A 22,274-nucleotide genomic window follows, 5' to 3' on the forward strand; every position below is an offset into this window, starting at 1 on the left:
GCAGTTTACTAGCCCAGTTTTTGGAAGGAAGTATTCAGGGGAGGACCTGAGCCTTTTGAAAGGCAGCTCAGGCCAGATATAGATTGAATTACAATTTGTTTCTTCAGACCGTGGCCTTGATGTAGCATATTAATATGAAAGATGATACTGTACTTTGTTACTATCTTGCATGAAGGGAAAAATATTCGACAAAACACATGAAAATTATTTTCCAGGTTCTGATCCATATCATGGAAAGCAAATCTATGTATTTTACTTCTCTGAAACATTTAGTTATCCCAACATTCATAGTACACATGCTATACACTATGATTTTGTAACAATGCTCACGGGTAACTGAAATCAACAATCTATTAAGAAAATCATGTCATTTAATCCTTGAAACTAGGATAAGAATTCATTTGTTTGAATAATCCAAGCATGACATTAAAATCAGGTACATTATGCACATTTCCCTCTCCCTGCTGAGGGGCACGTGCATTTGGAAGAACAGACAGATCTTATTGCTCCCTGATAAGGTCAGAGAGGCTTAGCTAGAATGTGGAATTACTTAAAGCTCATTGGTTTTGCCTATGGAGCACAAGGCTGTTACCATGACGACAAAGCTGCAGTTGCTACGGCATCCACAGGCTCATCTGATGTCAAGGCTTCCAGGTGGCCCAGCACAAAAGCTATTACTTTATGTTGTTTCAGGAAGTCTTTGAATAGTAGTGCAAAGCTAAAATAATTCCAGGTAAGTGAGGTTTCCTGTACCTTTCCATGAAGACAGAAGGCTGGTCTTTTAAGCAGGAGTAAATCATTGGAAACAAATTTATTTCTCCCAATCAGCTCATCAGAGAAATAATTCAGAGTTGAGTGAGTAAAAATGTATACAGTTAGTGTGCAAATCATGCTTTACTTTCCATTTCCCAAATATAAATTTTATGATAAATTTTTAAATAACCTCACAAAAAATCTATAAATTGTTTAGATTGGCAACAGCCAACTCACTGTTTGGTTAAAAAAACAAAAAAGTGTTACAAAGCTGGAAACACAGGCAAAGTAAAGCACCAGAAAGGAGCAACCCATTCCCTTTCTTGACTATAGTGTATTATGGGTCTATGCCAAGAATAAATACAGCCTTTTTGTGGGGTGTTAAAGCATATAAAATATTCATGCACGAGAGAGAGAGAGAGAGAGAGAGAGAGAGGAAACTTTACTCTTGTCATCCTTAAGACTTCCATAACAAGACCTCAAGGCTGAGAATAATGCTACTTCCAAGTGATATAGAACTTGTGTTCTAATTAGAGAGAGTGGGTTACAGTGAGATGAAAGAGGGAGAAAGATAACTAATTTGAGTCTTTGCTGATTGGCAAGTATTGTGTTAAGCATGTATGCCTGTTACTTCATTTAGTCCATGTTCTCTTACTAGGAGTTAGAAAATCATATTTCCATTTTACAGATAAGGAACTAGAGAAGTTAAGTGAAGGGTCATAGGATAAGTTGATCTGCAGTTGGAATTAATGCCTGTGTGATATACTAAGTGTGCTCATTCCCCCTGTGATGGGTGTGATGATATGCTACCTTCAGAATGCCATCTTCACAATAGACATTCATCCTGAATAAGTAGGGCTTGAAACAGGAGTAATGGAAAGATTCAAAAGATCACACCTGAAGTAACTTTAACAATCTTCTAATCTTATCCCTGATATCTCAACTGTCTCTAACTACTGTCCATACCTCCCATTGTAATGTCAACCAGTCACAGCTTCCTTGCTAACCGGGAAGCCACCGTCTCCAGAAGCAGACATTTAAGTTAGGAAATTACTCATTTTATTAAGCCTTTTTCACAGCTGGTGGTAGGATCTGATATACTGCTAGTCTTTGTCCTGGCTAAGACTTGAACAAGACTGAGCCTGTTGTGTTCAGACTGGTATGTAGGCCGGGTATGATTTGGGACAAATAGAGAGAGGCTCTTGGGAGTAACACTGTCCAGAACTGTGGAATTCTTAAGATTTCACCCTATGTGTCAGCAAACAAGTTAACTGAACACGGTTTCTTGGATACTGAAAGAAAACACAAGACTCTTGGGTCAGAGATGGGAGACAGTTTATTACCCACTGCAACTGCAGTAGCTGGAGTATCAGCGATCATGCTGGTTCCCTGAGCCCCAATTTGCACAGAGCAATGTGAAAAGGGTCAGGGGACATTTGCACATGCAAAAAATTGTGCCTATAAGAGTGAAATTGGATGTGGTGTTTTATAATGGGCAGTAAAGCCTGCTTAATTAACCTCTTTGTCGGAGGAAGATGTTGTAAAGATTGTCCAAAGAAAAGACAGCTGATATCTCTGTGCTTAAGACGCTGAAACAAGAGAAATCCATAGGGAATTATCTTCCCCAAAATACCTCCTTTGTTCTAAATGACATACTTCATATACTATGATATATGGACACATTTCTTTTTTACTGGTTATATCAAATTGCTGCCACATAGTGAGTTATGACTGATCTGATTGTCTTGTTTGCTGACAGGCACTATAACAATACCGAATCACTTCAAATTTTACTTTTAGTTGGATTAAAGAAAAACCCACAATTTAAATGCACCCTTTCATTCATGCTAGTAACATTATTTCTCAGAAGAGTGGAGGAAACAGCATCCTAATGGAAGCTGGACTTTGATAACAGTCTTTTGCTTGTTATCCTCCACATCCCTCTTGGTTCTCTTGAATTCAGTCAGTAAACTTGCAGGGAGGGTTATTGTTCAGCCACACAGAGCTAATCGTGTTTTGAGTTCTGACTTCCATTTTCTATAAAATAAAACCATTTTGAAATTTCCCTTTGTTTTTAGTATAAAACTTAAGTCTTGTAACATAGCTGACAGGAACCTGCCTACATTCCATCCTTATCTTGAAATATTGTTCTTTCTCTTTTTACTCCTGTCTTAAAAGTATTTTTTCCAAGTTCTTAAACACACCATGCCTTCGAGCCTTTGCACTTGGAATTTCTCTGTCTGAAATGCTCTCTATTCATCATTACCCTTTAGCCTAACTCATTACTTTTCTAACTTGCAGGTTTCAGCTTCAAAGTTCTTTTTTTTTTTTTTTTTGACAGGCAGAGTGGACAGTGAGAGAGAGAGAGAGAGAGAGAGAAAGGTCTACAGATGTGAGTCATTGTGAACATCAAAACCAGGGATGATAGTATAAATGAGGTGGGAAAGCAAGGGGAGGAAGGCTGTGCTTCTTAGTTTTATCACTTTTCTATAGTTTACAGGTTGGGGGTCTGGTCTCTAACCATCTTTCCTTATAATAAAAGCAAGGCCATTGGGGAATTGTGACTCTGATGGTCCAAAGAAGCTTCAGCCAATCCTCTAGGCGCAGACAAATCTTCATTGTTAACTATCTCATTCTTTGCCATAAATGCTGAATGAACAGTACATAATGAGAACAATTAACAATATTTTAGAGTTTTATGAAATGCAATAAAATGTACCAGAATAACTGCAATCTAATTTGGAATAATATTGTAGTAGTTTGATTTGAAATCTGTACAGAAATTCTGACTTCACTATCTACTAACTGTGTGACCTTGAGCAGGCTATTACTGTTAACTTACCCAAGGGCATATACATTTAAGCACTTATTATTTGTCAGATACTTTACCTTAAAGTAAATACTACTATTATCCTTATTTCTCATATGAGAAACTGAGGCAGAAAGCTTAAGTAACTTGCCAGAGTCACAGAGTTATTACTTGGTGCAGCCATCACTACAATTCCAGCAGTCTGGTTCCTACATCTTGCTCCCGTACTATACTCCCTAAGCTTTAGTGTCTTCTCTACAACAGGTACAATGATACCTACCTCACAGAATTGTTGCAATGTAAGTGAGAAAATACTTACAAAGTGCACAATGTCAGAACAAAATTCTCTCTAAATGTGAGCTATTATACTAGACAATCTATGGGATTTATAATTTTAAAGTATATTAATTGCATTCTCAACTCAGTTATCATGTGAATGTTTTCTGTTTTCTTTTTGGATTATGCATGCTAGCAGTTTAGTATGATATTGACTTCCCTCTTTTGAAAAGCATAACTGGGGGACATTGCCTCCTTAATTTGTGATTGTACATTTAGGAGATATTTGATATTACTGTAAGGTGAGATTAAACCAAATACCAAGACTCAGGACTGAATATTTTCAACCTAGCCAGCCTTTCTTTTCAGCTGTATCTTGAACATGTTTAAAGCAATTATATATATATATATATATATATATATATATATATCCCTAAGAAGGAAAAAGATAATAATGAAAAGAGAGATTTAAGTGGAGGGTATTCTGAAATCAAAGAAGTTAGGTATGCTTATTTTCCACCTACAAGCTTTCAAGCTCCATGCAAATGTGGTGTTTTGTCAGTGGTGGTGGTGGTGCATGGAATATGGACCCTTTTAAACTGCTATTGAGAGCTTCCCATTCTATTGACTACAAGTATTACACTCTTAGCTGATGGAGAATCACTGAGGAAGATAGAAATAAAATATAATTGGTTTAGTTTGTAGGATTCCTCCTTCTATTCAGAATCTCTTAACGTGCCCCCAGTCTGCCCCAGGCACTGAATTTACTCTTCTTTGACCATTTTCTTCCTCTGAAAAAGAAATAGCATATTTTAGATGTCAGTGTTTCATCTTTCCTTCCAGTTTTTTAACCATAAGTAATCTTCCTAATCAAATAAACATATAGTCAATGGCCATAGGTGAAAAAGATTTGTTGCTAAGTAGTAGAGCTATAAATAACAAACATAGAGGAACATGAGCATTTAAGAAATTGTCAGAGGAAAAAGAATTACAAATGAAAAACAGAACAGCCAAAGAGTTAAGAGGAAAATCAGATTTTTATAATGTCATAGGAATCAGTGTTTATTGGATTTGGCAGTAAAAGCTGATTGCTGTGTCATTTAATTAGAGAATGGAGAAAGGAAAGAAAACAGAATGAGAGGAATCTGCTTTTTGTGGATTTTGCCTATTAAATGTAGTATCCAAGATGGTAGCTTTTAGAGGAGGTTAAATTAAGGATAATTGATTTGTTGTTTCGGGTGTGTATATTTAATGTAAAATTTAAGCATATGTACAAAAACAGTATGCGATTGATTTTGTGATATTTCCTATATTAACTAAGAACTTGTAGAGATTTCCACTTCTACATAAAACATAACAAAGCATGGCAAGTCAACATCATTGTTAGTAATAAACTGGAAAAATCAGAGACATTGAAAAAATCATATTTTTCAACCCATGAGAGAGCTGTGGGAGAAATAAGGTCTAAAAGAACTGGAATTCGTAAGAGGGCAAATCATTCAATTTTATCTGAAGATCTGCAGATTCTATTTTTACTATGAATATTTGCTGATTCTGGGCATGGATGGTGGCTGAATATTAGGCTTCATTCATGCAACCCTCAATAGCATGTGGGAGAAAAACAAACTAACGTAACTTTTAGTTATTGCACAGGTTTAATATGACAATATTGGAGGACTGAAGGAACTCAAACGTGTGACTGGTTTCCTACACAAAGCATTTGTTTAATTTTGAAGCTTCATGGAAAACTAAACTGTTAGAAGCAAAGACTTTTTTTAAGTTATAGGCATCAATATACATTAGTCAGACATACTTTAGCATGCACATAACAAGAGCTTAATAGAAGCTTTGTTTTCAGTTCTTGTTTTGTTTCTAAAATTTATATACTCATATAGTGAAATCCCAATCTTAAGTGTATCATTAGATAAATTTTTGTATTATTATATATATTTTTTGACAGGCAGAGTGGACAGTGAGAGAGAGAGACAGAGAGAAAGGTCTTCCTTTGCCGTTGGTTCACCCTCCAATGGCTGCCGCGGCTGGCGCGCTGTGGCCGGCACACTGCTCTGATCTGATGGCAGGAGCCAGGTGCTTCTCCTGGTCTCCCATGGGGTGCAGGGCCCAAGAACTTGGGCCATCCTCCACTGCACTCCCTGGCCACAGCAGAGAGCTGTCCTGGAAGAGGGCCAACTGGGACAGAATCCGGCGCCTCAACCAGGACTAGAACCCGGTGTGCCGGCGCCGCAAGGCGAAGGATTATCCTAGTGAGCCGCGGAGCCGGCCAATTTTTGTGTTATTATAAAGAGAACAGATTTCATGTATTTTATAAACACAATTCAAAGATAACCATACCTTCTTCCTTTCCTCTCTCCCTCAATCCCACCTCAATCCTTCCTTTCTTTTTTTTCTATAATTTTTTACAATAATATAATTTCAATTTAGTTTATATTCACAAGCCTAATGCACTACTAACCATAATGTTCAACAAGTAAAAAAGTAGGAAAACCTCAGTTCCATAGGAATATAGACAAGGGCTATAAATATAATCAAATCATAAGAAGTCAGTTTCATTCTTATACACTGCTTTTGAAAAATTCTATGTTAACTAACACATATCAGAGAAAATATAGGATATTTATCTTTTAGGAACAGAATAAAATCTTCTAGAGTCTCATAGAACTGTAACCTAAATGGGAGGATCCCTTAATAAATCTCCTGTGGAATTTCAGAGCTAAGGAGTCAAAGACCACCAAGCTGTCACTGGAAGTTCCAAAAGACTTGCGGGGCCCATGTTATGATGCAGTATGTAAAGAAGCTGCTTGCAGCACTGGCATGCCATATTGGTGCACTGGTTCTAGTCGCAGCTGCTCCACTTTGACTCTCTCCCCCCACTAATTCACCTGGGAACCCAGGAGGGGATGGCCCAAGTTTGGAACTCTGCCACCCAAGTAGGTGATCTGGATGGAGTTCCTGGCTCCTGGCTTCAGCCTGGCCTAACCCCCTGACCACTGTAGCCATTTGGGAAGTGAACTAGCAAATGGAAGATCATTTACTTTCTCTGTCTCTCCTCTCTCTCTCTCTCTTTTTCTCTTTCTCTTTCTCTTCCTCTTCCTCTTCCTCTTCCTCTTCCTCTTCCTCTTCCTCTTCCTCTCTCTGCCTGTCAAATAAATAAAACAATCCTTTTTTTTTTTAAAAAAGAAGCTCCAAAAGACTATGCCCTAGGATTAGTGATGAACTAGAGGAAGATTATTTTCTACCAAAATTGTGACCTGCACTGGGCCAACATGGCCCTTGATTGGATTACATTGATCCCTTCTTTACTCTTTCTGCCTATTAGAAAAATTGAATCCTATCTGGGAAAGATATTATAACACCCAAAGTCTACAAGGAAGGGGGAGGGAGGGTAGGAGTGTGGGCAGGAGGGAGGGTAGGATGAGAGGTATCACTGTGCTTCTAAGTCTATAAATATGAAATTTGTTCGCCTTATAAAAATAAAAAATTATTTTAAAAATGTTTTCTAACAAAATATTTTTTTAATTTTATTATCATTGAATTTTTTAAGAACCCTTATATTTAATGACATTATTTAAAGTACTGAAAAAGGCCGGCGCCGCGGCTCAATGGGCTAATCCTCTGCCTACGGCGCCGGCACACCGGGTTCTAGTCCCGGTCAGGGCGCTGGATTCTGTCCCGGTCACTCCTCTTCCTGTCCAGCTCTCTGCTGTGGCCCGGGAGTGCAGTGGAGGATGGCCCAAGTTCTTGGGCCCTGCACCCGCATGGGAGACCAGGTGAAGCACCTCCTGGCTTTGGATCAGCGCGGTGCGCTGGCTGCAGCTTGCTGGCCCCAGCGGCCACTGGGGGATGAACCAACAGAAAAGGAAGACCTTTCTCTCTGTCTCTTTCTCTCACTGTCCACTCTGCCTGTCAAAAAATAAAAATAAATAAAAAAATAAAGTACTGAAGAAAAATGGCCATCTTTGGTTTCTATACCCCCAAAAAATAAATTCTTATGGTAACTTCTGAGTTATTTTGTTAACAATAGACAGAATAAACAAACAAAAGCATACAAGGGCTTTTCTTGGGCTTGGATAAAAACAGAGAAGTCAGTAGGATCAAAGAACATGGGAAGCAGTAGAAATTTAGGTATATGTAACTGAAATTGACTCTAGGAAATAATTTTATATTTCATAGTGATTGAAATGTAGACTGTGCTAAATGCACACAGCAGTAACACAGCAGACAGGGGGCTGGTAAGCAGATGTAAAGTATTCCAGGGCTGTAGCCATTATGCAGGTAGTGGTAAAGGTAGTAATTTGCATTGTTGTCAAGGCAGCAAGGATTCAACTCTGAAGTTGTTTCCTAAAGCCAAATAAACTTGGCTATCCATACCCCTGGTTAGCTTCCTTTGATATTACAAATTTCATTATCACATTGTAACTTTTAGGTAATAATCTTTCTACTTCCATATCCTTGTTAAGTTTTTCATAGCCAGAATAAAGGCCAAACTAGACCTAAATCTTGTTATTTCTTCTTCCTTCTGAGTAATTAACTTCCAGCAAGTCAAGAATTGGTCAGATTCATTGCCCTTTAGAAGAGCAAGACTTGCATCTGGTGTCTAGACATCCGCCTCATCCTTTTAACGCGTTGCCTCCATAGCATGGACCGTTAAAATCGCTTCTCTGGCCAGCCGGCTGTAGTAATACCCCTCACTTGTTTCACGCATGTCCTTTTCTCCTCAACTGAGCATGCTTTGCTTCACTCAACAGATGTAAGAAACCAGCAAACTTCAGCTACAACTGCTCCTTCTCCCTCAATTTGTTATTTTTCTTTTGAATAAGGAATAAATATCCTTCCAGGGACATGTTTGCATCCTGCTCCCCCAGGCTGATGCGAGAGTGATGAGCCTCTGTTCACGTTTCTTTGTGGATATTGATATTTTATCTTACTGAATACACTTTGCTTATAGAAGGTCATTATGCTGTCCTATGTATCTTTTCATTTTTCTCCTAAGTTTGAACAATTTCCTTTTCTCTCAAAGCAATATACAGTAGTCTTCTCCTATCTGCAGGGGATACACTGTAAGACGCCTAGAAGATGTCTACAATTGCAGATAGTACTCAATGATATGTATATTATATGCCTACAACTGCATATAGTACTGAATGGTATTTTCATATGTGTATGTATATGCATATATTTATATAAATATGCTTCCAGATAGTTTGTGGAAAATTAAATTAAAAGAGAATTGAATTATGTTATCAAAAAGATTTCTCTCAGAGTATCTTACTGTATCCTTCCTCTTGTGGTAATGTGAGATGATAAATACATATCTGTATGGTGAGATGAACTGAGCTGAATGACACTGGCTCCTGCCTAAAGGTTAATTGAGCATAGACCCTGCAAACTGTCAGTGAATTGGACAACCTAGCTAGCACTGAAACGTCTAACAGGCTGATAGTATGTGCAGTGTGGATATGCTGGACAAAGGATGATTCATGTCCTGGGCAGAAAAGAGCACAGCAATAAGAGACTTCACCACGCTGCTCAGAACAGCCTGCAACTTAAAACATACAAATCGTTCTTTTCTGGAATTTTCCACTTAATATTTTGCACCATAGTTGATCTCGGGTAATTGAAACCACAGAAAGCAAAATTGCACATAAGAGGAGGACCACTATAGATGAAATGCGGACTTAAGCCAGATTGTCTTCCTTCAAAATCGGGATTCCAGGGCAGATGGCACAGTGGTTAAGACACTATTTGGGATGACCACCTCGAATATAGGAGTGCTTGGGTTCAAGCTCTGGCTCTGCTTCGGATTCATTTCCTGCTAATGAGCACCCTGGGAGGCACCAGGTGAAAGCTCAGGGAATTGGGTCTCTACCACCCCTGTGGGGAGACCTAGACTGAGTTCCTGACTCCTGGTTTTGGTCTGGCCCAGACCTCATGCTTGTGGGCATTTGGAGAGTGAACCATCAATGCAAGAGCTCTTTCTCAAATAAATAAAAAATAAACAAACAAACAAATAGATAACAAATAAATCCTAAGTTCTAATAACTGCTGGGTAACCATAGCCATTTTTCTTAACTTTTCTTGAATTCTCTGCTTATGTTTCTTCATCTGTAAAATGACCATGAAGATAGCAATTGTGTCTACTATTGTTTGGGATTTGGGAGTTTTTTTTAATTAATAGAAACAGAACCCTCAATCACTTGTGCCATACAAAGTGTCACATGCTCAACTAATGCTATTCCTCCTTTTTTTATTTTCTCCCATTCTTTATGGTTTTATTTTCTCCACTTTAAATTTAGAAATATTTCCAATCTTTGGCTAATGTTAGCAAAAAAAGAGCTTTCCTGAATTTATCCAAAAATTTCTATCCCCATGCATGCTGCCTTTTTGTTGCTCTAATTCTTTCCTTAGAGGCTTCAGAAACGAGTTTCATCTTCCATGTAAAAGCTCTTCCTAAGACAACTGTTTCATCTCTTGTCTCCTGTGAGTGGTCTTTTTGTTTCATCTCTCCATTCTTTCAAAAAAATTTCTGCCCCTGTTGTATCACATTATTTTCTGGCAGGGAAGGTGAATTATATTTGCAACATTGATCGGCTTAGGATGATGCACACTGGACAAATGAACAGATTCTGCAGTTGAATGTCAAAGTCCCGCAGTATGCTGTGTGTTTGATTTAAGAAACCAACTTTCTGAGCTCAACACAATATCATCTCTCCTGACATATAATAATAGCCTAGCTTTGGAAAGCGAAGAATGAAACTATAGCCAGCTCTCCATATCTGTGGGATACCCATGTGTGGATTCAACAAATCATCAGTCAAAAATATTTGAAAACAGAAAACTACACAAGTGGGTGTTTACTCTAGTGGTTAAGACACCAGTGTCCCACATCAGAGTACTGGTTTTGGTTTCCAGTTCTGGGCCCTGACTCCAGCTTTCTGCTAATGTAGACCCTGGGAAGCAATACGTGTCTCATGAAATTGAATTCTTGCCACTCATGGAAGACCTGCGTTGCATTCCTATCTTATTCTGGCTCTAGCCCCAAACTAGCTCTCTGTATTGAAGGCATTTGAGGAGTGAACCAGTACATGAGCACTCCTTTCTCTCTCTCTCTCTGAGTTCCTTTCTCTCTCTCTCTCTCTCTCTCTCTCTCTCAGTTCCTTTCTCTCTCTCTGTCTCTCTCTGTCTCTCACTTCCTCTGCCTCTCAAGTAAACAATACATCCAAGAAATATTTCAAATTGTGTCTGTACTGAACATGTATTTTTTTTCTTGTCATTGTACAGTGTATCTATTTATAAAGTATTTACTTTGTATTAAGTATTATAAGTAATCTAGAAATTACTTAAAGTATACAGGAGGATGTGCCTAAGTCATACATAAATATTACGCCTATTATATAAGGGACAGGAGCATCTGTAGAGTTTGATATTCTCAGAGGGTCTGGAACTGATCCTTCATGGAAGCCAAGGCACAATTGTCAATATTAGATCTGTTTCAGTGGGGTCAGGAAGGATGTCAGAAGGCAGGAAACTGACAAACCAAGGGTGAGCCAATGCCCACCAGGCAGTAAAATCAGCAGGATTAGGAGTTCTGAAGGGAAAGGAGTGCAACCTGAGCCTCAGAAGCCAGGGAAGCTATGTGGTGAGCCATAATGGGGAAATAAAAGCAAAGAAAGTTGGGCCTGGAAGACAGATCTTATCTTCCTGTGTCAGCCAGGAACCAGTCCTGGTACACACAGTACCAATGTGACTAATTTATTTAGCGAGCTCTTTGAACACTGTGATTTCAATATGTGGGGTTTGGTTTGGCAACTGAAAATACTCCAACACAACATGTATACCCTGGGATGTTTAGTGTGTGTAAGGGCTTTGATACCTTTTTATGTTTCTCACCAACATTTTCTTAGAAGAGCCCTTTGATGTCAAAGAGGTCTTTCTATGTGACTCTTGAGAGGATTTGTTGTTTTTTCTCAGAATCAGAAAGTTACTCACTTTCTTTGAAGTAAACAAACCAGAACTCTAAAAGGCTTTTGTCTTCAGTCCACAACTTCAACCCTGGGTAAAACAGGTGATGCTGTTACTCTGGGTCTTCTATTGCATGTATAAAGCAGTATATTTTGCAAACGCCCTGTTGTTTCCTTCTGGCCTAGGGGCAGTAAGATACACCTTTATTATTATCGGAGCTGCTGCACACAGAGGCTGGCTGAGTTTTGTCTGAAAGGACAATTCCAGAATCACTCAACTGATTTTCCTGTATGGACTCATCAACTTTTAGTTGCAAAATTAGTTAACTTATAAAAACAGCTGCAACATAAATCAATAGTATTTATACATTCTCATATACATGTATGTACACACATGCATGAATAAAATGATTTTGTATGTTAAGGAGGAACTAAATAATCTTTAGTAGCCATCTATGCAGAGGATACCTGGAAAAGCCTGTGTCTGCTCTTCTATGCTTCTTCCCAGAAGGGACGCATACTGCTTCCACAACTAGTCACCTAGCCCCACCAAACTAAATGTAGGGCTAGGGAGTCTCATTTCATTGCATGTGGAATCTTCAAAGAGTCCACAAATAATGTATACTATTAATAAAACACTATTCATGGTTTTCAAAATTTTTGCATCAAAATGAACATCTATTATAAGTTTTGATTTATTTGAGAGGTAGAGACACACGTATACACCCAGAGAAACAGAGAGGGAGAGAGACAGAAAGAGAGATCATGAAAGAGAAACAGACAGACAGACTGTAAACAACAGACAGTGAGATCCTCCATATGCTGGTTCACTCCCCTAAAAGCCTCCAGTAGCTGAGGCTGGGCAAGGCCCAAGTCAAGAGCCTAGAATTCAATAGAGGTTTACCACGTGGGTGTCAGGGGCCTAAACACTTGACATATCACCACTCAATCTCAGGATCTACATCAGCAGGGCGATGGACTCAAGATCCAGGTCTGAGTATCAAACCCAGGCACTCCAGTATGGGACACAGATATCCTGACCAGCATCTTAATTGCTAAGCCTAATGCCCACCCATAAACTTATCTTTTAATTAAATTTTTCTACAAACTTTTTGAAGTACTCTCATAAATGATCTTGACTTTGGTTATGGAGTGCCTGGATTTTTGTTTCTTACCATTGTTTGTGTTTGTGGATTGAGAAAAGAGGGGACAGAACATAGATGTGCAAGGCAGGAAGTACTGAAAATTATGTCTTTGGTCACACAATTCCATTTAGGGAGACAAAAATGCTTTCAACAATTTATAGCAATTTAGTATAAAAACAATTTCTCTTTTTGACATAAAATGGTTTGAATCATAACAAAAATAGATTTTGATGTGTCTAACTCTTTCAAAATTTCACTTATATAATTTTGGAATTAAAGCAAAGTTGAGTGCATCAGGAGAATGAATTTTCAGTTCCACACATCAGGAAATTAAGCTAAGTCTTTCTCAGTTCATTCTCCCACACAGCCAAGTAAGTTACCTATCTCACTGTGCCCTTCAATTGCTCGCAATGTTCTAGCATCCCACCACGCTCAGAATGAAGCATGAACTCCCTTGCACACCAAGGTCCTGGGTCACCATGCCCCCATCTACTTCTTCAGCTTAAACCTCCACCATGTTCTAGCATTGTCTTGGAACTCCAGACTTCACTCAAGCTGTGATCTTTTGGCTTTGAGTATTTTACATGTATTTAGTAACTGCTATGGAGGGAAATAATTAGCAATTTTTTTAGAATATTCTGATACACTCTGGCTGTCAAAGGCAAACATTTGTTTATCTGCAGTACAGTTTCTTATTTGAAGTGAAAACAAAAGAAACAGAAAATTCGTGCTTAGAATTCCAGATATATTTGGATTTCTTGTTTCATTTTTTTAATTAAAATGTTTATTTATTATTTAATATAAGGGACAGAGTGACAGAGACAGAGATTTCCCACCCACTGGTCCATTCCCCAAATGCCTTTGCCAGACTGAAGCCAGGAGCCAAGAACTCAATCAAGATCTCACTTGTGGGTGGCAGGGACCCAGATACCTATGCCATCATCTGCTGCCTCTAAGGCTGCACGTTAGCAGGAAGCTAGAGTTGAGAGCAGAGCCAGGACTCAAACCCAGCTACGCTCATACTGTAAACTGGTGTGCCAAGCAGTGTCTTAACCATGGAGCCCAGTGCCACATTCTGTATTTTCAAAGGAGAAATGTAGAATTATTGATACCAATGATTAAAGCACTGAATCTTTTATACTTTGTGAAAGAGCTCACGTGGCTCCAGAAGTGACTCAAATGTATCTTCAGAGAGTTCAGTGAATAAATGACATGCCCATAGTTACACAGATTTCCATATTCGTAGGTCAGAAACTGTAGGTCATTCCTTTTCACACTTTCACAACAATATTTTATGGGATAGAATCATTTTACCTACTAATAGGATTCAGGATTTTCTGATTTGTTTTCTACCACAGTTTGTGAGAAACACTGCTCCATACTGCTGCTTTCATTTTTATATACTATGTTCTCAGAGTGAGTTTTCCTCCTTAATGGTACCCACCTTGCTATGGCTGCATGTGCACTTCCCCATCCCACTCTGGGAATGGATTTATAGGGCTCAGGGTCTACTCCCCCTTACGCATTTCCTATGACTTACTATTTACTTTCAGAAAGTGCCAACTCCTTGACTTTGCCCATATTCTATCTGCTTGCTCTCAGTAGTCATAGCTGCTGCCTGCTGGGTTTGTTTGCCAATTCCTGCAGTTCTGCCCTGACATCATTTCCATTAATGGTCCTCTTCTCCAGTCTGGACTAAATGTCTTCAAACACTTCCAGTCTTTGCTCCCTGGTCCTTCTCTGCCTCAGGCTAGAGAGTCAATTCCAAGTGTAGCATCTTCCACTCTGCGCTATACTAGGCAATTTAACTAGACTATACTTAGCCATGTCCAGAATTATTACAAGAGATCTTTTTGCATCTGTCTGATCATTGCTGCTCCATAGAGGAGGCTAGAATTGTATCTTGTCCATTTATGTATCATATCCATTGATTTCTCTCTTGATTCCTCTATGATTGATTGTTTCAATTTAACTTGATCATGGAGAGACCACATAGTTAGCCAAACGTTTATCTGAGTGTGTCTGTGAGAGTGCTTCTGGACAAGATTAGCATTTGAGTGGATAGACCAAACAAAGCTGGTGTTCCTCCCCAAGATGGGAAGGCATCATCCAGTCCCCCAATGACCTTGATACACAAGAAGGTGAAGGAAGGAACAGTTTCTCTCCTCTCTGGCCAACTGTTTTAGCTGGAAGATTGGTCTTCTGCCTTTGGAGTGGGCCTTACACCATCAGTAGTCCTAACTCTCAGACCTGTGGACTTGGACTGGAACTATACTGCCAAGTTTCCTGGATCTGTAGCTGGCAAACAACAGATTTGTAATCACATAGAGATAGATAAATAGATGATATAAATAGATTCGTAGATAGACAGATATTGTGTATATAATAATTTTATCTTACTGGTTCTATTTCTCTTGAGAAACTTGGTTAACACATTTTTCTTTAGCATATTAGTAATCCTTAAAGTAATATATATTGAATTTGAAAGCAAAGCCCACAGGAAGAACACATGCATGTCATTACGCATGTGTATTCACTCATGTTTTCCACCAAGAATGACTAACCCCTAATGATTCTGCTGCATTCCTCTCTGTCTACTGCCCTTAAAAAGAGTGGGAAAACAAATGCTTTGGAAAAATATGAATTTTTAATAGACATAAGTTTTACGGAGACTTTGTCTAAGTCACAAATGCCTTATGGAGTCTTATTGCAATGAGCATGAACAGTGTAAAGAATAAAACCTGTGGTGGAGATTGCATTCTCAAATTGAGGTAAATATGCAGTTGCTCGCTCACAGGCTGATGTGCTTTGAGTAGAATCTATTTTCCCTCAGACAGTAGCTTTATGACTGTATGGTGAGGCCGTCTGGGCAATTCAGAAATTTAAGGGCTGTGCAGACTTACTGTCTTTGACCGGGGCAGACAGCCTGGGAGTCTTTGTTCTCAAGGGTAGTACACTGTGCTGCATTCATTATCCCAAAACTGGCTGGCGGAGGTTATAAAAAATATATTTTGCAAGAAAGTTTCTAGGCCGTTCAACTGTATAAATTACTTCAATTCCTTGCTCTCTTCTGAGGAAAACAACATTTTTCTCCCCACAAAATATTGCCTTTTCACTCATGACTCTCTTGTTATTACTTGTTTGCTACCTTAATTTTTTAATAGATATAACATTCAAATGTGTAAAAAAAATCAAATACATGTAGAATGGAACACTTCTCTTCAATCTCAGTCCTCCACCTTCCCTACTCTCCACCTCTACCAAAGATAAAGTAGGGATTCCATTGTTACTTTCTGTGTATCCTGTCAGAGGCTTTCTACATATATGCAAAGCAATGTGAATGTATGTTCTAATTCTTGCCACTTTTAAAGAAAAAAGCAGATAGATTCATGAGGACTACCCATGTCTGATTTTAGCACTTCATATCTCCTGGCTTTGGAAAATTTTAACTCTGGGCAAATCAAGGTAACTGATCTAATCTCTCTAGGAGTTTTACATGCTACCTGACATCTACACATTTTGGAGACATTTTCATATCAGTTCAAAAATCTTCCTCATTGATTACAGCCCTGTCTCTACTATTGAGGGAGGAACAATGTTTTTTTTCTTATTATTTATTGAACTCTTTACTTAGCGTAGGGTTAATTTTATGAGTATAAAGTAAATGGAAAGTTGGTCATTGTATAAATTAAGAAAAGGAATAAGAGAGGAAGGAGGAGGATGGGTGGGAGTGTGGGTGGGAAGGAGAGAAGGGTGGGAAGTATAACTATGTTCCTAAATCTGTATATATGAAATACATGAAATTTGTATAAACTAAAATAAAAAATAAAAAACCTTCCTTATTCCTTTTATGTGTTTGCTTAATTTTGTGGCTATGCAACACTCTAAGTATTCTCCTGTTAAGGGATTTTGAGAGGTTTAGGAGAGTACTTTTTTGCTATAACAAATAGTGCTGCAAGGAATAAAATTCTACAAAAAAGTTCAAATGTGGCACTGAGTTACAGTCTCAGAAACAGAATTATTGAGTAAAAGGAAGTATGTATCTGTAGCTTTGATAAATATTGCCCAGTTACCACTAGTAGGTGTGTACCCACTGGCACCCCCATGGATGTATATATGAGTGCTTCTTTCTTTACATTCTTGATAAGACATTCCATTTTGCACTCATCAAATTAGCAAAAATCCAGAAATTTTGCATACCTCTAGAAGTTTAACTTGCATTTTATTTTTAAAAACATAATAGCTGCTCTTTATTTATATTTATTTTTATTTGAAAGGCAGACACACACACACACACACGAGAGAGAGAGAGAGAGAGAGAGAGAGAGATACAGAGACAGATACAGAGAAATCTTCCATCTGTCGATTTACTTTTCAAATGCCCATAATATCCAGTGTTGATTCAAGCCAAAGCCAAGAGCCTGGAACTCCAATCCAAATCTCCCATGAGGGTGACAGAGACCCAAGTGCTTAAAGCCACCAATGCTGCCACCTAGGATATGCATGAGTAAGAAACTAGGACCAAGAGTAGAACCTGAACTTGAACCCAGGCATTCTGATACAGGATGCAGCCATCCACTGGGTGTCTTAACCACTGCACCAAACATCCACTCCTCCATTGAATTTTTCTTTAAAAATTTATTTTATTTATTTGAAAGACAGAGTTACAGAGAGAGGTAGAGACAGAGAGAGAGGTCTTCCATTCACTGGTTCACTCCCCAGATGGCTGCAACAGCCGGATCTGTGCTGATCTGAAGCCAGGAGCCAAGAGCTTCTTCTGGGTCTCCCACTTGGGCGCAGGGGCCCAAGGACTTGGGCCATCTTCTATTGCTTTCCCAGGCATAGCAGAGAGCTGGTTCTGAGGAGGAGAGACCAGGACTAGAACTGGTGCCCATATAGGATGTCAGTGCTTCAGGCCAGGGCTTTAACCCGCTGAGCCACAGCACCGGCCCCTCCATTGAATTTTTAAAAAGATGATGTTAAACTGTGTTTCACAGAGAACTTTTTATAATTTCTTTTTCTGAGGATTCATATTTTTCTCTCTTTTATCCTATTGAATGTTTTCCTTCTGAGAAATATAGTATATGTATTAAGGCAATTTACTCTTCATATTGTGAGTTTCAAACATTTTTCTCAGTTTATCATTTTATTTTGACTTCAAACTAATCTACCTTTCTTTTATGGCTTATAGATTTGAATCATAGAAAGACTATTTTTTGTCAAGATTATAAAGGAATTTTCATTTTTTCTTGTTATGGTTTCATTTTTAAAAATAATTGATTCTCCTGAATGTTGGAATATGTTGGACTATTTTTTCTAGATGACTACCAGTTGTCTTGTCACCATTTGTTGAATCATCCAACGTCTCTCACTGATTTGAAATGTCACCTCATTATACACTAATCTCTATATGTGCTTAGGTCCTTTACTGAGGGTATTTCTGTTCCATTGGTCTACCTATCTGCTTATGCACTGGTATCATATTTCTTTTATTTATTGAAGCTTTATCATATATCTTATATTCAGTAAGACTGTTTCATCATTATTGTTTTGTTTTGTTCTGGAATCCCTATGGCTGGTTTTTCTTGGAATTTTTTTACAGGTCTGTTAAAAACAGCTAGATACATTTAAAAATCATGATTTATAAAAAATTTATTTGGGAGTAGAGGGAGAGCCTGAGAGAGGAAAGAGAGAGAAGAAGGAGAGAGAGAGTGCACAAGAGAGAGCCTCCACTTGCTGGTTTACTCCCAAAATTCCTTCAAAGGAAGAGGCTGATCTGGAGCCAGTCTGGGGCTGAAGCTGGGAGCCAGAACTCAATCCTGGTCTCCCACATGGGTGGCAGAAGTCCAATTAGTTGAGCCATCACCACTGCCTCTGAGGATTTGCATTAACATGAAGTTAGAGTCAGGAGTTGGGAACAAATCCCAGGCACTCTGACCTGGAAGATGTTCGTCTTATCCACTAGACTTAAACACCCATCTCCTAGTGTGTCTCTTAGGATTCTACTTCATTTATATGCTAACATAGGAAGCATTCAAATTTGCATGAGGTTGAATTATTTTTTAAGTTTTAATTTTCATTTATTGGAAAGGCAGAGAGACAGAGACAGGCAGAGAGAGAGAGAGATCTTACATTCACTGGTTTGTTTTTCATATGCCCACAACAGCTGGGGCTAAGTCCAACCTAAGCTGGAAGCCCAGAACTCAATCTGGGTCTGCCACGTGAGTGGCAGGGGTCAAAGTACTTTAGCTATCACATGCTGTTTCTTAGCTTGTGTGTTAACGGGAAGCTGGAATTGAAAATTGAGCCAGAAATCTAACCCAGGCACTTTGAAATGGGATGCATGCATACCATGCAGCATCTTAACTGTTGCACCAAACTTCTGCACCAAGAACCATTTTATCTTTACCAGTTTTAACCATTCTCTTGTGCTCTTTGGCAGCCTTTTGAAATTTTTCTTATATGCATTTTGCACACATGAGTGGCTAAGTTTATTTCTAATATCATTACTTTCATTCTAGTATGGTCACATAATTAAGGTAAAAATTATAATTCTGTTTCCTGTAATTATTTTGCTATTAAGTTACTATATATCTTCCAACTGCTTGTTATGTGCCCCATAGTTGTGCATCCTATTTTTATTTGAATATTTTTATCTGATTCTTTTGTGTTTTTGGGTTATATAATCATATTAACCAACTGCAGCAGTGACAGATTCAGGTCCTCCTTTACAACTTTCACACCTGTGATTTCTTCCTGCTGCCTCTGATTTTTATTTCCCAAAAGACATTAACTAAAGGTGGTTTTATTAGAGTTTGATATGTTCTTGTCTCATTCTTGAATTTATTTTGTCATTAATCATGATGCTTAAGTTGACACAGAAATTGTTTATCATTTTAACTATTTGATTTTATTTTACTGAGCATCTTCTTTTAAAGAAATCAAGAACGGCTGTTGAATATTTTCAGATATCTATTTTTGCTTGTTTTCAAAAGATCTTATGATTCGTATACTCAAATCTAATACTATGACATATAAACTGATTTCCTAATATCAGGCTATTATTTGATCATGCTGTATTATTCTTGTAAGTTTCTGCTATTTTCTAATTCTTTATTAAGAATTAATTTTTTTCAAATTAATATTTGATTTATTATTTTTGAGATAAATATTTTTATTCACATCATAGTCAAAGGCTTATTGCTCCACTAAATAAAGAGCTCGATAAATAAAAATTTTAAAAAGACCAGAGTCATGTTTTCTCTGTAATCTTTATCAAATATCAGTAAGAAATTTTTGGTAATTTTAATATTTTTCCAATGCTCTGAATAATTTTAACAGCACTAGAATTCTTCTAGATTTGATAACTTCCTTAGGATTAGTGTCTTTTTAAGAGTATTTCATTGAACAACTTATCTATTTTGTCTTATTTTCTGTGCAAGTTTGTCTTTTAAGATTGTTGCATTGGGAATAACTTTTAAATTAAATTTTTCTATAAAATTATTTAAATAATCCAGATTCTAATTTATGTACCCAAGATTGCCCAAAGGCTTTGCTATAATTATTTGAATTTCATATGCTTCACTTTTACTTGCTGTTTGTATATTTGTACTTTTTCTCAAGGTAGTTAATGATTACATATTTTTCTCAAAGAACCAATGTTTGGATTTGTTTTTAGTTTTACTGTTTTCCTATTTCTAATTTACCAATTTCTGCTTCCATGCTTTAAAGTCTTCCCTTTTCCTTTTTTTGTAACTTACTTTATTGCATCTTTTCAATATTTTAGCCTTTGATTAATTCATCATTTAAAAATATTTCTTCTTTTACTGGCTTAAGTCTGTAAGATCAAATTTTTTTCTTGGTACAAATTTTCTTGCTTTCCATAAACTTTATTATTTTTTGGGAATTCTGTAAGTTTAGTATATCCTCTGTGACTAAGGATTTTTAAGATAGAGTTTTAATAGTTCCAGGTTGAAGACCATTCTTGCAAGTGAGCTAAAGAGGCACTTCACACAAGAGGAAGTATATATGGATGGTATGCATTTGAAAATAGTCATAAAGATATTGGAAATCAGCATCTTGTGATACTATCACATCTACTGGAATGACTAAGACTAAGATAACTAGAATAACCCAGGTGATAGAGCAATGGGAACTTTGATGTACACTGGGTGGAGGTGAGTGCAAACACTTCAGAAAGAAGTTTGGTAAAAATCAGCAAAAGTAGGACATATACACACCTATGACCCCATAACTAACACAAACACACCCTACCACACCATAAATGTGTAACCAGGGTCACCAATCATATATGTAAATATTTATAGATTTTATTAACATTATGTAAGGTAGCCCAAAATAAGACACCATCAAAATGTCCACCACAGTGCAAGGAAGAAACAAACAATGGTAGATTCACATAATCAAATTGGATGCAGCACTGAAAATGAATGATTACAGCTATAAATTACGTGAGTAAACTTCACAAGCATAATATTGCCCCCAAAAAGCTTTATGATTCCAATTACAAAAGTTCAGTAAAATCAATGTTGCACTTTTATATTTAGGAGTTATTCTAAGATGGTAAAATCTAGGAAGTGATTACCAATCATTCTGAATGTTGGTTTATATTGAAGACACAGCAAGAGGGTCATAATTAAGAATGGACTGCAGAAGGCTTCTGGGATGCTGGTAATATTCTGCGTATTGATCAAAGTCCATGGGTGTTTGTTTTTTGAACAATTTGTTCATTTTTGCCTTATGCATCTTTGTATGTGTACTTTATTTCAAAATAAATACAAAATTACCTTCAACGAACATTTATGGAATACCCAATGTTCCAAGCACTCTACTTGTATCTATATGCTCAGGTATATACTAAGGCATAGACAGATATACACACTACAAAGATCTACAATAGAAGCTGTAACAAAGTTGGTTTTTCCAAGGCACATTAACAGTGAGCGATATCTGAAGTGAGGAACTGGGGACTCGAACACAGGCTCTGCTATGGGATGCTTGTGTTGCAGGCAGCATCTTGACTAGCTGCGCCACAACACTGGTTCTAGGTTGAATGTTCTGGTTTTGTGTCTTCAGAAAACTTGAAGAACCATAAATACATAAAACAAAAGATAAAAATCATCTACATTTTCACCACTTAAGGGTGATCACTGGGGACAGAAAAGCTAAGGCAGTTTCTTCTGTTTTTTTTTTTTTTTTAATTTAATGCATTTGTTCATAAGTCATTGGCCAAACAGCACTGTTCTATGAAGTAGGGTTTCAGCGATAATAATAATAATAATAATAATAAAA

The 22,274-nt window shown here is 37.6% G+C and overlaps 1 long non-coding RNA gene across 4 annotated transcripts in view; it reads left to right on the forward strand.

The window, feature by feature from the left end:
• Positions 1–622: 622 nt before the first annotated feature.
• Positions 623–22,274, forward strand: part of LOC103349603 (uncharacterized) — a 105,006-nt gene continuing 83,354 nt past the window's right edge. For all 4 annotated transcript variants that reach the window (XR_007922628.2, XR_011382004.1, XR_011382003.1 and 1 more), the window contains exon 1: positions 623–733. This is a non-coding gene — a long non-coding RNA (uncharacterized lncRNA). The remainder of the gene's footprint in view (positions 734–22,274) is intronic.

The sequence above is a fragment of the Oryctolagus cuniculus genome, chromosome 14 (assembly GCF_964237555.1).
Source record: "Oryctolagus cuniculus chromosome 14, mOryCun1.1, whole genome shotgun sequence".
NCBI classification, from domain to species: Eukaryota; Metazoa; Chordata; class Mammalia; order Lagomorpha; family Leporidae; genus Oryctolagus; species Oryctolagus cuniculus.